Genomic DNA, 18,088 nt, shown 5'->3' on the forward strand with positions numbered 1-18,088 from the left:
TTATTTTTAATCATAACTTGCTCAAATTTCATGATAAAAAATATTTTTTCTCATTATAAGAAAGTTTTTTAAAAACACTTTTAAACAGATTACATAATTTTTCCCCGAAAATTACATTTTTCCCGCTATTTGGTATTGAATGTTTCAAATTTAGCGTATGAAAACAATAGATAACCATCAACAAGTTGTAGCTCGGTCGGAATTGGTCATAAAGGAAATATAATACAAGATTTGTATTTAATTTTGAACAAGCTACAGTTTTGTAATTCACAATTTCCTAATAAAATTAATACTTTTCAAGTTATTTGCCTATAATCGATTAAAATCGTTGATTTTTCCGTCAAAAAACTGTTACTTTCATTCGCAAATAACTCGAAAAACATTAATTTTACGCAAAAAATGGTAAGAACATTTTATTCTTAGAATTCATTTTTCTATCGATTCCTGTGGTCAAAATATAATTAAAATTTTCCACCCCCGAGATGGGGTGGAAACCACCCCCGGGGTAAAAGCGCCCGTCGGCATGATATAGATTTTGATTCTTGGTATATGCCCTACTTATTGTGAAAATTTCAAGAAAATCGATTCAGTTTGAAAAAATTGCAAGCCAAAACGCTTCATTTCCTGGACTATAATATTATGGCCTGCCTAGGAGGCGGTCATAACACGGGCCATACGAAATAACATTGCTCGCCTAAAGTGTTATAAAAGAAACTTACGAAGTGTCATCGATTACATAGCGATTGTTTCAAGAAATATATGAATATTGTGGGTGAGCACATACGATGACGATATTTTCATTAACTATTTCCGTGTGTCAAAAGTTGTTACTTAATTTTTAAGTAGATATAGCGGATGAGCTAAAAGTTCGCTTGTAGTTAAAAAGTTAGGAATACTTTTAACGGATGCTCTGCTAAAGTGAACGGAGGAACGGGCCCGTTCCTCTTCCCGGAGCCGGCTTTTATTTGCTTTCTGTGCTACATTTGCTAGCAGATTCCTTACTTGTTTCGAAAAGCTGTAGGTAGTTTGAAATATCCGCTTAAAATGGGAGTTTCAGCTTGCCATATAAGGAGCAGCCAATCACTATAGTAGTCGACATGGGCGCCGAGAGCGGCCGCTCCGCTCTATTTCATCGAAATGCGGTCTAAATACACGTATTTAACCTTTATGCATGATACAGCTATATTAGATGTTTATTTAGTGTACAATCGCTCCAAAAATGCACGTATTTTGTCCATCATATCCGTTGTTATTTTTCTTTGAGTTATACGCTCTTCGTTGGCATCCTTGTACAACCTGCTCATTCAGGGGCCTATTTGGGAAAACTGACGTCCGTCTTGTCCCATCCTCGTCGTATTGGTGGCTTTGCAAATTGGAAAATAGGCGCTGCTGATGGATTTGATAGAACCGTGCATTGGATTCATGGCCGATTGTGATCCAAAATTAGGGGGAATAAAATTAACACTTGTGGGTCCTGACTTTATTTATCGAGCAAATCTTTACGTTTCGTGACTGTGTCTATGGTCGCTTCTTCTTAGAGAATAATGCTGCGTGCCAAAATTGGTAAGTACATGCAAACATTGACATCAAATAATAAATGTATGATAATAATATTATATAATATGGCCAAATAATCACCGTGTATATTCTCAGACATTGTGAATCACCATTTTTGGCACCCTTTGGGAGAGGCGACAGGCAGGATTCGAGAAATGTGGTGGTATTCTGATAAGCACGCGGTAAGAATCGATAAATTGTATTTTATTAGAGTGTCATCATGGAACACAAAGACCTAAACCAAGTGAAAAAGTTGCTAACTGATTATGAACTAATAATTCCACTGAACAGTAGATTACTTTTAAGTTTCACAAATAATTAATGCAAAGTATATAATGCCCAATAATATAATAATTCGGAAAAATAATGCGGAACATCATTTATTGCGGTGGTTTACTTTTGATGCGATATATTTTGTCTTTTCTCGTATTTGTCTGCACCATACTGATGATTTTCTTATTAAAGCGGGGAGGGGTGGTTCAAACCATGGAAACAACAAAAAGCCAGGGCTATTCCCGACAAATAGTGGGCATAGGTAAATAATTTTGTACCCGTTGTAAATTAAATACAAAATATGTATCTAAAAAAATATGATTAAATGACATACATGCCATATGGAATATATATCATATGCTATGTATTTTATGGAAAGCAATCTCGAATTGAAGTTTGCTGATCTTAATAGAGAAATGCCTAGAAATGAATGACCACATCCCCCTCACAAGAGCCGTTTTCCGGTCGCAACAACCCACCCAATAGCAAGAGCGCGTAGGAGGAAGTAAGTGCATGCATGGTACATGGCCCCACCGTCAAAATTTGATCCCGTCAATCATTCTTGCCCCTCCTCTCGCACACGTGGGTAGCACCCTCCCTCCGCAGAAGTTGATTTAACCTTGGGTGGCGTTAAAAGTCGATATGGACCACCCGAGCTAGGGTGATGTGTGGGAGAGGGAGGGATGGCGGGGGTGGGGCGTAGCTCCGGATATGTGAGGAGCTGCCTAGGGAGAAGAGAAGGAGGAGAGGGGAGCCTCTCATCCGCGGCGGGTGCAGCACACCAAGTGGGAGGGTGGGCGGTGCTACGGGGAGTGCATATGCACGTCCCCACATGATGAGTTAGAAGGAAGCTGGAGGCTCCGTCTAGGCTACCTCGGAGCGCACGTTGCCTTGTGGTAACCAACATGCTGTTTGGCCGTGCATTGTTGTCCCAAGTTCTCACGATGTCTAATGGATATTTAAGCAGTTTTTATAACGCGTCAGGCTGAACTGAACTAGGAGCGAACCGAGTTGCATCAAACTCTATGATTGGAAAACATTTTGCCGGCTCCAAAGACCGTTTTACACGGGGCACGTCATTGCGCAACGTGACGTATCAATTAGGTGCGCAACTAAGTTCTAGCTATTTTTAAACGAAAATACAACTTAGTTGTATTAGTAACTTAAGTAACGAGGAAGTGCTAGGAAGAGTGGGAGAAAAGAGAAGTCTTCTAAAAATCATGAGGAGAAGAAGGGTTAGACAGGATGAGTATGGGGGGAGGATTTCCCAATATCTTCTGGACAGATAATGATTCTTATTCTACTTCTGAGTCGGTCTACCAAACTCGAGTACGTCTCTAAAGCCTCTCAGTGAAACGTCGGCCTTCGTCATGCAGAATTCAACCTGGATGGAAACACGAGAAGAATCAACTTTGTCTGCGGTCACGGACGCGACAAGTAGAGAACCCAGATATAGACCGACACCGACAAAACTCAAAACTTCACTGCGCCGTGGAAATCTCGACAAGGATGAACGCCGGATGGCTTATTTATATTAGCAACATGTTCTTTTTACCGTGCAACTAGCGCTACAGAAGTTTCAGCGGAGAGGTGTACGGGACACGCACCGCGGGCGATGGACGGAATCTTTGTAGAAAATATTTTCGCCCCTATTATCTAGCGAAGCGGACAAATCCAATGCTTATCCCGAAAACCTTTACGCTAAATCTTCACCGTACCGTGAAGGCATACACAAGGAGAACCAAAGACGTACGTATTTAAGTTTCATGCATCATTTATGCTTTCGAGACACTTCAGCTGCTGATGGATCGATTGAGCGCGTTGTTTAGACAGCAACCCTAACCTTCCGCAAGTCCCTGACGTGGCATTCAAGCAGAGATAACACGAAAGAGATTGCGCACGAATAAGTGGGGCGGAAGAGCGGATAAATTCGTGTACCCCGAGCCACTAAGTATCAATTTCAAGGAACCATTTCCTGTTGCTCACCTTCCTCGTTCCTTCGTAGAGCTTCTCGGTTGAGATAAAATTGAATATAAAAAATAAAAGAGAAATTTACGCCCGTCGTAAAAAAAATCATTAAAGCACTTTCTATATCGTCCTTTCTCAAGTCAGAAATAACTATTGTTGTTGGTTTTTTATTTTTGCTGCAATCCTAGTTCAAATTACCCCGAATTTTCTTCATGAGCTGACATTTTCGATTGATGAGTTATTTTATTTTCATTTTTGTAATGAGTGCCTAGTTGTCTTATCATATTTCTTCTCTTAAAATCCGTTTTCCCCTTCGACCCATTGATTACATGAATTAATATGGGAAATTGGGTTAGAGAATACGATTGCATTTTCTAATTGCTATCAGAAGCTCATTAAAATGATTTAAGAGGGGGTTATTTATGTTGCAGTGGTGCAGTCCATCAAATGAGAGGGCGTAGGCCATGGACACAAGTGCCGCCGGGATCAGACGAAATTTCTAGGATCAAAAATAGGGGGGAGCAGCCATGAACGTTAAAGTTGTAACATTTTAGCGCGAAAAAGATGAATGAAACCAACATTTTACGAAAATTATAACAGCGTTTTATTACTTTAAGTAATGAAAAATTATTTACTTGAAACAATTGGTTTTTATTTTAGCTACATGTTGTATGCTAATATCATATTTATTGGGTTTAGATAAAATTTGTTCAAAACTTTTGTTTCAATCCAGTCCTGATTTTCCTACAAGAATTTTTCGAATTTTGCATCAAGGGGGGGGGAGAGCTGCCCCCTCCTGTCCCCCGCTGGGTACGCTTATGCTTCTCTCCACTCGGAATTAGGACCGAAAACTGCTCCCCTAATTCTGAGACGCCATCAATGGGGGAAAGAGTTGAATCACACAGAATAAAGATTGATAAGGAGTAATATAATTAGCAACATTTTTATTCGGTTATATTGATGATGAAATATAAAAAGCAACTTTTATGATGGTATTATCTTGCTCCCTACGACAAGGAGAAGTTTTCAACTGCTCATTTCAGATTGAAATTCCCGATTATAAAGATTGCTTTCCAGCAGAGCTAGTTAAAAATGCAGGAGAAAAGGTCTTAACTCAACTGTACAAAACTATCTGCGATATGTACTCAACAGGAGATTAACCTAGTGACTTCGAGAAGAACATCATCATTCCCATACCTAGCCAAAAAGAAGAGAGCAAAGGAGTGCGAAGACTTTAGGGCCATATAAGCCTGACGACACAAGCGTCGAAGTCGGAAAAGAATCGTTTACAGGAGAATAAAACGAATAGCAGAAGAATTCCTGGATGAAGACCAATTCGGGTTTAGAAAAAGCAAGGGCACAAGAGAAGCAATTTTGGCTCTTAGGCCGCTCATAGAGAAGAGAATGGAGATAAAAAAACCGACTTTCATAGCATTTTTCGATTTATAGAAGGCATTTGATAACGTGGAATGGAATTCAATGCTTAGAATTCTGAAAGAAATCGGAGTGCTCTACAATGATTGTAGATTTGTTCATAGTTTATATAAAAACCAAGTAGCTGTGATCAAATGTGCACCTAACGGTGCAGAAGCAAGAATAAGAAAAGGGGTGGGACAAGGGTGTGCACTTTCCCCCTTAATTTTTAATATTTACATAGGGAAAGCCATCAACGATCAAGGAGAAAGCTCCGGGTGTCAATATCCACGGAGAAAAAATTAGTATGCTGCGATTTGCTGACGACATAGCAGTCACAGCCGAGTCAGAGAGGGATTAGAAGAAGACTTTGTCAAATATGGAAAGGACAATGGCCAGATATCAGCCGAAATCAACAAAAAGAAGACTAAGATATTTGTATGCAGCCAAAGAGAGGCGGCTAAGACGAAGATTAACCAAGGAAAACATTAGCTTTAAGAGGTGAAAGAGTTTTCTTACTTGGGAAGCCGAATTACCAACGATGGACGGAGCAAGAAAGAAATACACAGTAGAATAGCGCAGGCGAAGAGGGCTTTCTACAAAAAGAAGAATCTTCTTACAGCTGAAAATACCAGCATAGAAGTAAGGATACAATTCATCAGATGCTACATATGGAGTATGTTTCTCTATGGAAGCGAGGCTTGGACGTTGACAGGAGTAGAGAAGTCAAGAGTGGAAGCATTCGAAATGTGGTGCTACCGAAGAATGATGAAGATAAAATGGATTGACCGTATAAGTAAAGAGGAGATGCTAAGGAGAGTGAGAGAAAAGAGAAGCCTCCTAAAAACCTTAAGCAGAAGACGAGACAACTTAGTTGGCCACATTTTTGAGGCTCGACGGCCTAATGTAGACTATCGTAGAAGGACAGGTGGAAGGGAAAAAGGGCAAGGGATGGCCCCGAATGAGTTACATAGGACAGGTAATAAAAGATGCAAAAGAGAAGAAATATGTCGCTATAAAAAGGATAGCGGATGGGAGAGAGAAATGGAGAGTCAAACCAATCTTATGATTGTTGACTAATGATGATGATGATGAGAGAGTACTTGGTTTAAAAAAGGCATTCGATGTATTGATAGAGCTATTCACATGAATTGATTAAAATGCTGAGGTTTCAAGGAGACTGATGAATTGCGCGGTGGAAAAGTGGACGCTGGAGAAGAGGGAGAATAATCTTGAGATGCCGAAAAAGATGCCGCAGGTGAACGGAGAAGACGGAGGATGGATGAACACGGATGCCGACTTGCAAAAAATATTGGGGGGCCCAAACCGGGGATCTTGCCCTGGGAAATTTTATAAGCAGTGAGTTTTAAGTTTTTTAAGCATTTTAGAAGAGTCATAAAATCAACATTAGAACTCTCGATAACTCGAATATCGATATCTGGACACTGCCGGGAAAATTGACAAGCCTGACACATTTTTTCCTCACACCTATAACACATTTTTGAGGGGGCTCAGAACCCCTCAGGTCCCAAGGAGTCGGCGCCACTGTGGATGGATATCCTACGGCATTATATGTTGAAGAAACAAATACAATGAGGAAATGGAGACTGATGGCGTGATTGCTTAAACTGATGAGACATGCTCCATTTGAATCAATAAACCCAGGTACTTGCAATAATAATGTCCTTAGGGTTCTACGTTTCCGAAAGAGACATTGCGGTTCCTCTTCGCTCTCCAGCTGTGATGCCGTTGCAAAGAACATGCACGACGTGATTTGCAGGTCGTAGAATTTCCAAAAGCAAAACATATTTCTGATCAGATGCCATTTGGAAGTTACAAAATTGATGAGTCAGCGAGATAATTGGCTAATCACTTGTAGCAAAAGGGTCTCAGTGGATAATCCCAGCCTTGTGTGCCAGGGTCAGTTGGATGTTTTGTGAAACAATGTGACGTGTATTGTAGAGATTAACCGAGAGAATATGTCGTCTATATATAAACCTGTGAAGAGGTTGCCAGATTGATAGAGACTGATAACGGACATGCCATGGCTGTTATTTATTTTCGAGGGGTTTATCTAGGCAGGGTTCACCTACCAAGACGTTTGATCGCAAGCGATAATTTGTAGAAATTTTTGTCAGGTAGAGTTATCTCGAAATAACATTTGTAATTTACCTCAAATGTTCATTGAATGACCTAGTTTTCCTAACACTGCTATGCTTCTATCTAGTTCCTCTGGCGACTGTATTTTGAAGCTTTTGCTACCCCTTATATTTCGAGAGAAGAATGACTTCTTAAATATTTCCATTTTCACTCCCATCTACCTCTCTCTCATAAACTTCATATATTTTATCTTTTTTGACGCCATTCTAAGGAACACCTTAACGATACTGACATTCCCTCAAATATCTCAAATGTGGTATACCTGAAATTTGATCAATTATTTTCCGCTAATATTTTTTATCCACTCTCAGGGCTGATCTTTAGTTTTACGAGACTAGGGTGTGGGGCATAGGGCATATACTGAATTAAAACTTACTGATAATTTTCCGAAAATACTTAAATTTTCTCAACACGGCCAGTTTCAATATATTGCGTACTATATTCAGATCCTGAAGTGTCGTATTAAGAAAATTAAATCATTTGTGGAAAATTTCCTGAATTTTTTTATTTACAATACGCTAGAATTCCACCAGATGAAGCCTTAAGCAACTCCCTGCACAGGATAAATATCCAAGTTTGGACATACATTATTATTCTTGAAAATGCTGTTACGAGTCGACGAATCGGGCAGATGATAACACGCATTGAATTTACCCAAGTTAATACATGGAGCTGCACTGAAAAAACACTCATAAATGGAAAAACGCATAAGCAAGTAATAAAATATAAACTAAAACCTATACATAGTAAACATACAAAACTGAAAAAGACCCTTACAATTAATTTTATTTAACATGCTCATTAAGATCATTACATTTTGCGGGAAGGGCTCAAAAACTACCTTAGGTAAACCGCTCCAATTCCCCTCTTCTGATGCAGGAGAGAATATTTCACAGCCTTCGACGGCTATTTCTGAGGGAGTATTTTGTGCTTGTGATACATGGTGCTACAAAAACAACTTATTTGTAATTGGATAATTTAAAGGACGACGAGAGTACCATTGAAATAGTTTATCCAACTCATCCTCATGCAATGAAGAGTATGGTCATCCTCTGCCACTCACCCTTGATGCAGCATGTAGGGGCACGTGTCTCGAGATGGTAAAAATGACGCGAGACGGAAAAACAAGGGCAGAGACTTTTTTTTTAACAATGAGGAGGGTGGACACGTGTAGATAGGATAGGAAGGTCAGAGAGGGGAGGCGGGTGGGGGTGTTGAAGGGGAAGGGAGGGGGTTGAAGGGGTGGAAGTATATAAAGGGGAAGGTCTAGAACGCGAGAGCAGCCCCCTCCTCTCCTCCCCCTCCCCCTCACACGGCTTCAACTTCGGCCCGGACGCGGTGGCTGTCGGGAAAATCGACGAAGGCCTCCTCTATTCCTGGAAACCCTCGACAGACACAGCGGCGGATCCTCCCACAGGGAAATACTTCCCCACTTCCAGATTGATTCGAAGGGACCACACTGCCGAAATTACAAGCGAATCTGTGCATGTATTTGCATAGCGCGTAAAACTTTCCCCGAATGCAATTTCCGCAATTGAGTTAGTTCTAAAAAATAAGAAAAAAATGAAACTGCATACATTTACGTTACGACAACCTGTTGGTCTTTTCAATGGGTGAGTAGGAGTGAATTTCGGGCAAAAAATGTGACTTGGAATGGTCCCGTAAATCATTGCCACGCTTCCAAGTAAAATCATGTCGCTGCTTCGTAAAACGTCCTGATGAGCTTTGCAAATATTTGTTTGGCATGAATGAACGAAAACGATTCAAGTTTATATCGATGAGCAAGCAATTAGTGTAGAAATTACCGCTCTATTTTCGATACTGAAGCAATCAAGAGAAGTAAGTGCGAATGCAACATATCCCTTGGCCATGGGCGCAGCTAGGAATTCAGGCTGAGTGGTGGCTGAGGAATTAAGGGGGGGTGGTTAGGTGCAACTAATACCGGGGTGTGTGGGGGTATGGAATACCCACCATAAGCGGTATAGGCGAGATTAATACATCACGGAATATTAAGATAAATGGTTCAAAATGGTGAGTTTTACGGCTTTCTGAGGAATAATTTAGTAATCCTTACATTTTTCTATTAGTAATTTCAATCCAGTTAAGTAAAATGGATTAAACTTAAAAATTTCTCTGAGCTCTGGGAATCCCCCAAAACCACCCCTCGCTGCGCCACTGATATCTAGTACGATAGTTCGATTGAGAGTCCACTTGGATATCGTAAATGCGTATTATTATCACTTGTAAGATTAAAGAACAAAAATTAGACACCGACGTTTAGTGTACATGTATTTGCAATAGCTGGAGTAGTTGCCGGAGTTAAAAACTTGACCCTTACCTTACGCAAGTTCTGGTGTGAGATACTTGTTTTTGTTTTCCAACTACTGCAGAAAAATCTAGTAACCTGGAAGGTAGATTATATAGCAATCATGAAGCTATATAAATATAACCTAGAGAGTAGAGTTTAGCCAATTATTTCTCATTTGATAGAAATGAGAACTTTACAATTACTAACGTGTTAAAAAGACATGCCATGCACTGTAAGAACTGACTACTTGCCATGATATTCCTACTCGATAAACCCTCCATGATTTGTATGTAATCGCTGAATATCTGCATTAGCATACAATGTACAATATTCCGGATTCAGCAACTCCTTTAGCCATTGAAATACTGCATGATTATTTTGGCAACCATCCAATCAAATAAGCTTACTTATGACCAAGGGAATTAATTCCTAGAATATGATTTTATGCATGCCTCATGGGATACCTCACCACCCGCCACACACCCTAGCTAACGGGTTACCGTGTGGATGTGGATTTTCCGTTAGGTCTGAGCTGCGTGCGGGACCTGGCCCCTTCGCAAGTGGAGTGGTTACCCATACCCAGCCCACAACCCCTCCAACTTTATGCGAACCACACAAAAATTTTTGTCCCAGAGCCGTTGGAGATAGGGAGAGAGAGAGAGAGTTGGTATGGGGTGGCAGGGGTGGGTCGGCCTGCTTCCAGCAACATATCGAACCGTTAAGGAAGATATGTTGATAAGAGGGAGGTGTGTGTGTAATTTTATCCATGCCTATCTCTCAATTTACCATTTACATGTCGTTCTCGTTAATTATCTTCATCTTCAATAGCGTCATGCACTTTCATGGATCTCTTGCGAAAGCATAAGAACGAAATTTTAATTAATTTGGTGATTACATCGAAATAAGTCCGTTTGATAAGGGTTTGACATGTTCCTTAGGTCTGGGCGTACATTCTCGTCGTTGGACACATTAGCTGTTACGATTGGTGTAATTTCGAGTTAAAATCTCCCTTCAATGAAAAATAATCAGAAAAACTATTTTTTATAATATTCACTGGTATGTATCGTAGACCACACTACTTGCGTTATGTTACAAAAATAATGTAGTCATCGCTGAGAATGTAAGTTAAGGTATTTTTTTTCGATATTGTTCAACTTCATAATCTACTGATGAATGCAATAGCAATTTTTCACTTCTTTAATTACCTATTAAGACCAGTGGCGCAGCGAGGGGGGGTTTTTGGGGGATAACCCCCCCCCCCCCCAGAGCTCAGAGAAATTTTTAAGTTTACTCCATTTTACTTAACTGGATTGAAATTACTATTAGAAAAGTGTAAGGATTAATGAATTATTCCTCAGAAAGCCGTGAAACTCACCATTTTGAACCATTTATCTTAAATTTCCGCAATTTATTAATCTCGCACCTACCACTTATCCTGGTGGGTATTCCATACCCCCACGCACCCTGGTATTAGTTGCACCTAAACCCCCCCCAGCCTTAATTCCTAGCTGCGCCCCTGACTAAGACTACCGGCTTCAGCACACCCTGTAATTGTAGAATCAAAACGTTTTACCGTGGGCTCCCAGTATTAACCCAGTATTTTGAAACCGCTCGTCTCAATAAAGTATTCAAAAAAATAGGAAACTGACTACTTTATTCGCCAGTTGATGATCATCGAGGATAATTGTTTCATTCATTGGGCCGAAATCTACCCTGTGAGCTCGCGAGTGAGCTGCTATTGGGGAGAACACGCACGCTACCACGGCACGCACAAGCGGACAGATCGGTCGCCGGCGAAACGATCGTTTTCCCTGCCGCTCGAGTCTTTAAACCGCTCGAAATTTTCCCCAGACCAGGCGAGTGCTCCGCGTTCGTTCTTTTTGTGATTGAGTCTTGCTTCAATAGCAGAAGGCAAATGTACGAGCCACAGACGGCGTCTCACCGCACTTGCATCACAACAGGTGCGACTCCTACCCGAGGCGCGACCTACTCGCTCAGTGGACGGTGGGACTGACTGCGCGCACGTTGCGAAAATAAATCATTTGCACGAGATTAAACATTTTCTCTCGCTTAGCTTATCGATCGCTTAAAGCTGCGATCACCAAGATTTTTCCAAACGAGTCCCGGGACTAGAACTGAGCTTGGGGTCACTCATACAAGTGAACGAAACATTGATTTCCAGCGTATAACATCGTTTCCGGCTTAACTTTGTGGAATACTGATATATCCATGATTAAAGCACAAATGGTAATATCCACCCTATTTTATTTATCACTTAACCGACCATGGTTTCGACACTTGGTGTCATTTTCAAGGTAATCCAACAAAAATGAATATGCCCCCCCACCTCCTACCTTGGCCTGGGTATATGTACCGAGAGAGTGTTTTGCTGGATTACCTTGAAAACGACACCAAGTGTGGAAACCATGGTCGCAGGGACGGATCCAGGATTTCTTTCTGGGCGGGGGGCACAAGCAAGACCATATCCAGGATTTTGTTCTGGGGGGGGGGGGGGCACAACGATACCTCGTAACAAAAAACGAACGCAATAATAATGGGACCGTATTAAAAATCTTGCATATTTTTAAGGGTCTGGGGGGCACGTGCCCCGCCCCTTAGATCCGCCTATGCATGGTCGGTTAAGTGATAAATAAAATGGTGAGGATATTACCATTTGTGCTTTAATCATTGATTACCGGGTACTGAAATGCGTTTAGTGATACTGAGATACCTTTCAGTATCACTAAACTTAAAAAAAAGGATAGCATATTCCAAAATTGGACGCTACCTGCACGATAAATCTCTTCATAGTAGTGCGAGAGAGTGGAGGCATGCGGCAAATATTCTCTCAACAGTCAGAAAGTGTACTTACTTGGGCATTTCCTGCGTTGAGTTATCGCATAGCATATCGACGCTCCCAATGTCCTCGCTTTGCTATCAATCTGCAGAGCTGCATTTCGGAGCGGTTTTTTCGTCATTCTTGATTTCGTAGAATGCATACAATCCTTATTTTTCATAAACCGATTCCTGCTTTCCATTTTCCGCTAGGATTCATGAATGAACTATAGCTGTATTTGCTGATTCAATCCTTGACATTCCAGCTAAAATTCATTTTATGCTTTATGACACTTTTAACATGAAGTCTTATATGAGTATATTCGTTTGTCCCTGATAGGTATCAGTATAATGCAATGGCAGATTGCATGTTGTGGTCCTAATTTATCGTGCCATCAAAATACTTGCATTTATTGAAGTGGAATGTGATGGGCATTGTGACTGATTCAAGGCCTTCGCCAGAAAAATATTTCGGGGGATTTATTAGAAGTCATTAATAAATCAAATTCAGCCTATAAATATTTAGTAGAACAATCTCATTTGCAAACAAGCCATACTCTTAAATCATTTGTGAATGAATGAATCCGATTTGATTGATTTCAAATGTTAATAGTTTGACTGTGAGTATTTGAAACATTGCCATTTAAAAAAAATCGAATAATTTCGTGTCTGTTGTCGACCAGTGACTCGCATTTTTTAGGAGCCATCTTTCATATTACGATGCAGCCATGTTCGCCTTCAATTCCTATGTCTGAGAATACGCGCTTGCGACCACACGAATTTCAGCCCCATGTACCGTAAGCCGATGTGAATGCTAATTGCCGCACAATGAAGATCTTTTCTGTGCAATCATTAAATTTTTGCCATATGATGACAGCGCGAAACGTACGAATTATGCGTACAAACTGCAAACAGTAATTTGGGATAACCACCACACTTTTGCAGAGCCTTTGAGGTCATCTTTCCATTAATATTTTGTGTTCCACAATTTTGTTTTTTCCCACTTGTTCAACATAACATTCTAGGGCGATGAAACATTATTTTGATTTCATTCCGCTCAAAAATCTTATTTCCCGAAGGATTGCCAATCTTGCAGCGCCGAAAGCTGCATGTCTATACTGACTGGTATTCTATTCGGGGTCACGTTTGTTGTTAAGCAGAAGGTTGGAGTACTCACTGATAATACCTCTTCAATTAATTTTTTCATGTTTTTTTCCTAATAGCAGCAGTTAAACCTAATCATAAAAGGTTTCAAGCGTATTTAACTGATTTTTCCCGTTTCGGAAACCTGCATGTTGCAGTGAGTCCGGTGGCAATGTACCTACAGTTGACTTGTATCCGCTGAAAGTTTTCCACTAAACAGCTGTTGATTTATTTTCACTGAAACTCAAAGGTGTTTTTGAGGAAATGAAAAAATATTGATGTTTTTACGCCACGTGTATTTTGATTTTCCTTCCTACAGTATTTTTTTTAGGCATTGACATATAACATACATATCTCTAACATATGGATGTCTATTCTGCATCAAATCGAATTCCATTTCAACCCTGGTTAAAATAGAGGCGTAATTTTCGCATCTATGCACTGTTCACCATTATCATAACGTTACGTCGTGTGGCATTTTTCCTGGTGCGGAGGAGGCGATGTTTTCCTTCTCCCTGCGTTCGCCGCGGGGCCCTCCCCACCCTCACCGCACCCATCAACAGCAGCGGATTGGATGGCGCTGGAAAGAGCTTTTCCCAGAGCGCGCGGCAGGAGTGGTGCGCAACGAAGCGCTGGTCAGAGCATCGAAAGGGCAGGTTCTTCTTCACAGACGACGCATGGCAGTAGGTGCCACCGTCGACGTTTAAAGAAATCCGAAAGGAAAAAAATGAAGGCCTGTTTACACGATGCATTAGCCCGCACGAGTTAATGCGTGAATGCATTCACGATTTTGGTGGTCTGGGACGGTACGTGCACGAATGCATGAACCAAATGTATGCATGAACAAAAAGGTTCTATTTTCTTTTCATGCATTCGCATAATTTGGGTGATTACACTGTGTATATTGGCGTTCGTGCATTTAGACATCGATTCGTGCATGTTAACGTACCGCGTAAACACGCCATAAGAAAACACACATGTACTTATGTATGCAGCATGAGGAAAGGTATTATGAGGGTGGGGAGGAGGATGGGTTAGGATTTCAGAATTCCATAACCCGGAAGTAGCGTCTCGTCGCAGCTACAGCGGCTGGGAGGGTGCGTTGCGATGGATGAATCCACTCTACGTATGGGGGTGGAATGCTCCTCACAGCTGAGCGAATGAGGCCCGCAGAATCCTCCTGGACCTGCCCATCCTTTACATCAACAGGATACATGATCATGAATAAAAATTCATATACTAAGGATTCTATACAATAGCGAATACATTTTCAATAATTCCACTCTACCAGGTATGCCAGTAATAATCACCCAGTGTCTCTCATTGATAAGCACGCTATACTTTTTCGAATTGATTTTTAATTCGAACCTCCTTTTTTGAACCACCCCGACCGTTTGTGGCAGGGGGTGAGTATTTTTACGCAGCATGCAATCAGCTACACCTTGCAAGGTTAACGGAGCTACCGCAATATAATAAAGACGTCATATTTTCCCCTTCCTTCGTTAATATTTGTAAAATTGATCGAATTGGTCTTATAATTAATAGTAGCGGGCGTAACTTTGTGGAAATCCATTATCGTAGGAATAGGAGAAATAAAAACTCGGCTATTTTCACAGTATTTTATTGTGACCGACCATGGTCCATGTCACCTTGACAAGGACCTTGACAATGTTACGCTGTAACGGAACCATGGTCGGTCTCAATAAAATACCATGCGGAAATAGCCAACTTTTATTTCTTCTATTCCTACGGATTGGTCTTTTTTGTCTTTGAACGTTCGGCATTTTATGGATCGCTGCGCTTATAGGAATCTAACTTTGCATTGGACTCCTCCATTACTCTCTCTATTTCTCCTGATATCTAATTACTTCTTCCATTTCCTTCGCAGCACCGCTTGGGACAGCGAATGCTATCGGATCCACGCCTTTTCACTTACATTAGGGTCAGTTTTGCCTCTCACACATCTCATTCTTCTCTCTCTCTCTCCCTGCTGTAATACGTACCCCATTGGAGTCAGGAACCGTCTTCTGAAGCCAACAGATAAGAAAGCTGTTTTTGCTGGGCGGCTCAGGCCAGGCCTCAGTGAAATTTGCCCCCCGCCCCCAATTCTAACCTCACGTATACAGTTCATTCCGCAGTGCATGTAAAAATGCCCACTGCCAAACACCCATGAGGTGACTTCCGATTGTAGATGAAGATGGAAGGTTGAGGGTGGAGTGTTGGCTTGCTGATCATAATAAGAAGGAACGCATAGGATGTGAAGTCCAGCGATGGATACCATATATTAGGACCAGGGGTGCCGACTAACAAAAAATATTTGAGGGGCCCAAACCGGGGATCTTGCCCCGGGAAATTTTATTAGTAGTGAGTTTTAAGTTTTTTAAGCATTTTAGAAGAGACATATGATCAACATTAGAACCCTGATAACTCGAATCTCGACATCTGGACACTCCGGGGAAAATCGACAAGCCTGTCATATTTTTTCCTCACATCCATAACGAATTTTTGAGGGGGCTCGGGCCCCCTCAGGCCCCATGGAGTCGGCGCCACTGATTAGGACATGCGCTAAACAGAGTACGGGCCGTGATTTCCATAACCGTTGGGTGCCACCTAAAAATAAGTTATCTATGTCGAAATGAAGAGGAGCTTGGTGGCCAATTATATTCACTGGGTAGAACGCTTCTCTGCTGACCTAGGCGTCCCGGCCTCAACTCTCGGTTGAGTCCTTCGGAAACCCTAAAATAATAAGTCGAAGGACGAGGTGGTTCAGAGAGAGAGAGAGTAACTGACCCTCTATACCCTCTATACCCTGAATGTGTGAAATTCACTCGACGGTAGCTTAGTCTGAGGTGAACTCTATCCTCACCTATCAAAAGGAACAGCGAGTGAGTGAAAGAATGCATTTAAAGGTTGCAATTTAAGATTTAGCATCGCGCATTCGAGCAAGCCAAGACAGCAAATTAACGATTTAAAATTTTAGTGAGTGCAGCAGCGATGAACTTTCTGGTGAAGTTGCATTTCAATAAACTTTCTTTCTTGAAAAAATACACTTTACACTGAGATTTTAAGTATATTTGATTAGTTATTCATCCAAACATTCTTTGCTTAAACATTTTGAAAAATCATCACCCGTAAAGTCTGTTTTAACGAGTTGATTTGTCAAGATATACGGGTCTTCGTCCGAAAATTTATCCAAATTGAACGAATGATAAATGGAGAGAATTGTATCAATTCAGCGTTGAAAATTTTCGGGTTTATTGCGTCATAATATAGCATGATGTATGCAGTGCTGTAGTTGGAAAAAAAATTAGGTGGTACTCACCAAAAATTCCAGTAGCTGAACATGTATTATACATCCGGCCGCGAAGGTATTTTAACCGGTACGCTTATAACGAGTTTGGATTTTAGGAGGTACGCCGTACCGGCCCAACTACAGCACTGGATGAATGGCAAACGGCTGATAATAAATTTCGCCTTAATCCTTTGGGTAATTCTTGTAACTTACATCGATTTGGAGACTTATTTATGGTTCAATCAAAAGTAATTATGTATTTTATTTCGATCCAAAAGATGGCTTTCAGAGGCGGAGGACAGGTTTGTAGGTCGTCATACGTTTGTATTTTTGAGAATTTCCCAAGGTAACGGAGGTTGAATTTGTGTCATGTTCAGAGTTTCAAGACCTAAAGTGGTATTATATCTTCCTTTCTGTTTTAATTACAAAAAATCGAACGATTTGAATGTACATGGAGTTTGGCGATGAAGCCTTGTAGTGTGGATTTCCTATCAGCCGTCTCGTCGGAGGGGGTGCAATTTTCCTAAACCTAATTTAAAAGCCTAATGACTCAGCCCGCTAGTACGTACCTACAGTCACAGTTTTATTTATTTTTTCGATGTAAGGCGCGGTTACAAAGGTATCTCATTGACAGAAAATAAAGTGATTTTCATTCGTTCGTGCCGGGATGATGGGAACATGATTCGGTAGAAACTGAGGTAAACATTTGTACTGACGCAACTAAATAAGTTAGGAATGTTATTACAATAATATTTTATCATTGAGATGCCATTGAAGTATGTTGTAGGAAAGCTCCCCATCATTTGCTCTCGCAAGGGAACCCAACTGTGACTGAAAAATTTAACAATCGGTCTGACGCGAAATATTTATTTAATCAAGCTTTATGAAGAAACGTCAGACGCATGCCGCTGAGAGACTGTGTGCATGTAAGAACTTTTCAAAGTACTTACGCCTAAAATGTAGTGAAATAGTACTACATATATCCACGCAGTAAAACGTAAGTGCATAAATTTGCGAAGAGGAAAGAAAACTGCTCCCTTAGCCACCCAACACTTTGGAGCAGCTCAAGGGAGGAAGAGGTGGGGAAGTGGGAGGGAGAGGAGGAGGGGGAGGTGGGAGGGAGACACGTGTAGGGAGGG

This window comes from Ischnura elegans, chromosome 2 (assembly GCF_921293095.1).
Source record: "Ischnura elegans chromosome 2, ioIscEleg1.1, whole genome shotgun sequence".
In the NCBI taxonomy this organism is placed as follows: Eukaryota; Metazoa; Arthropoda; class Insecta; order Odonata; family Coenagrionidae; genus Ischnura; species Ischnura elegans.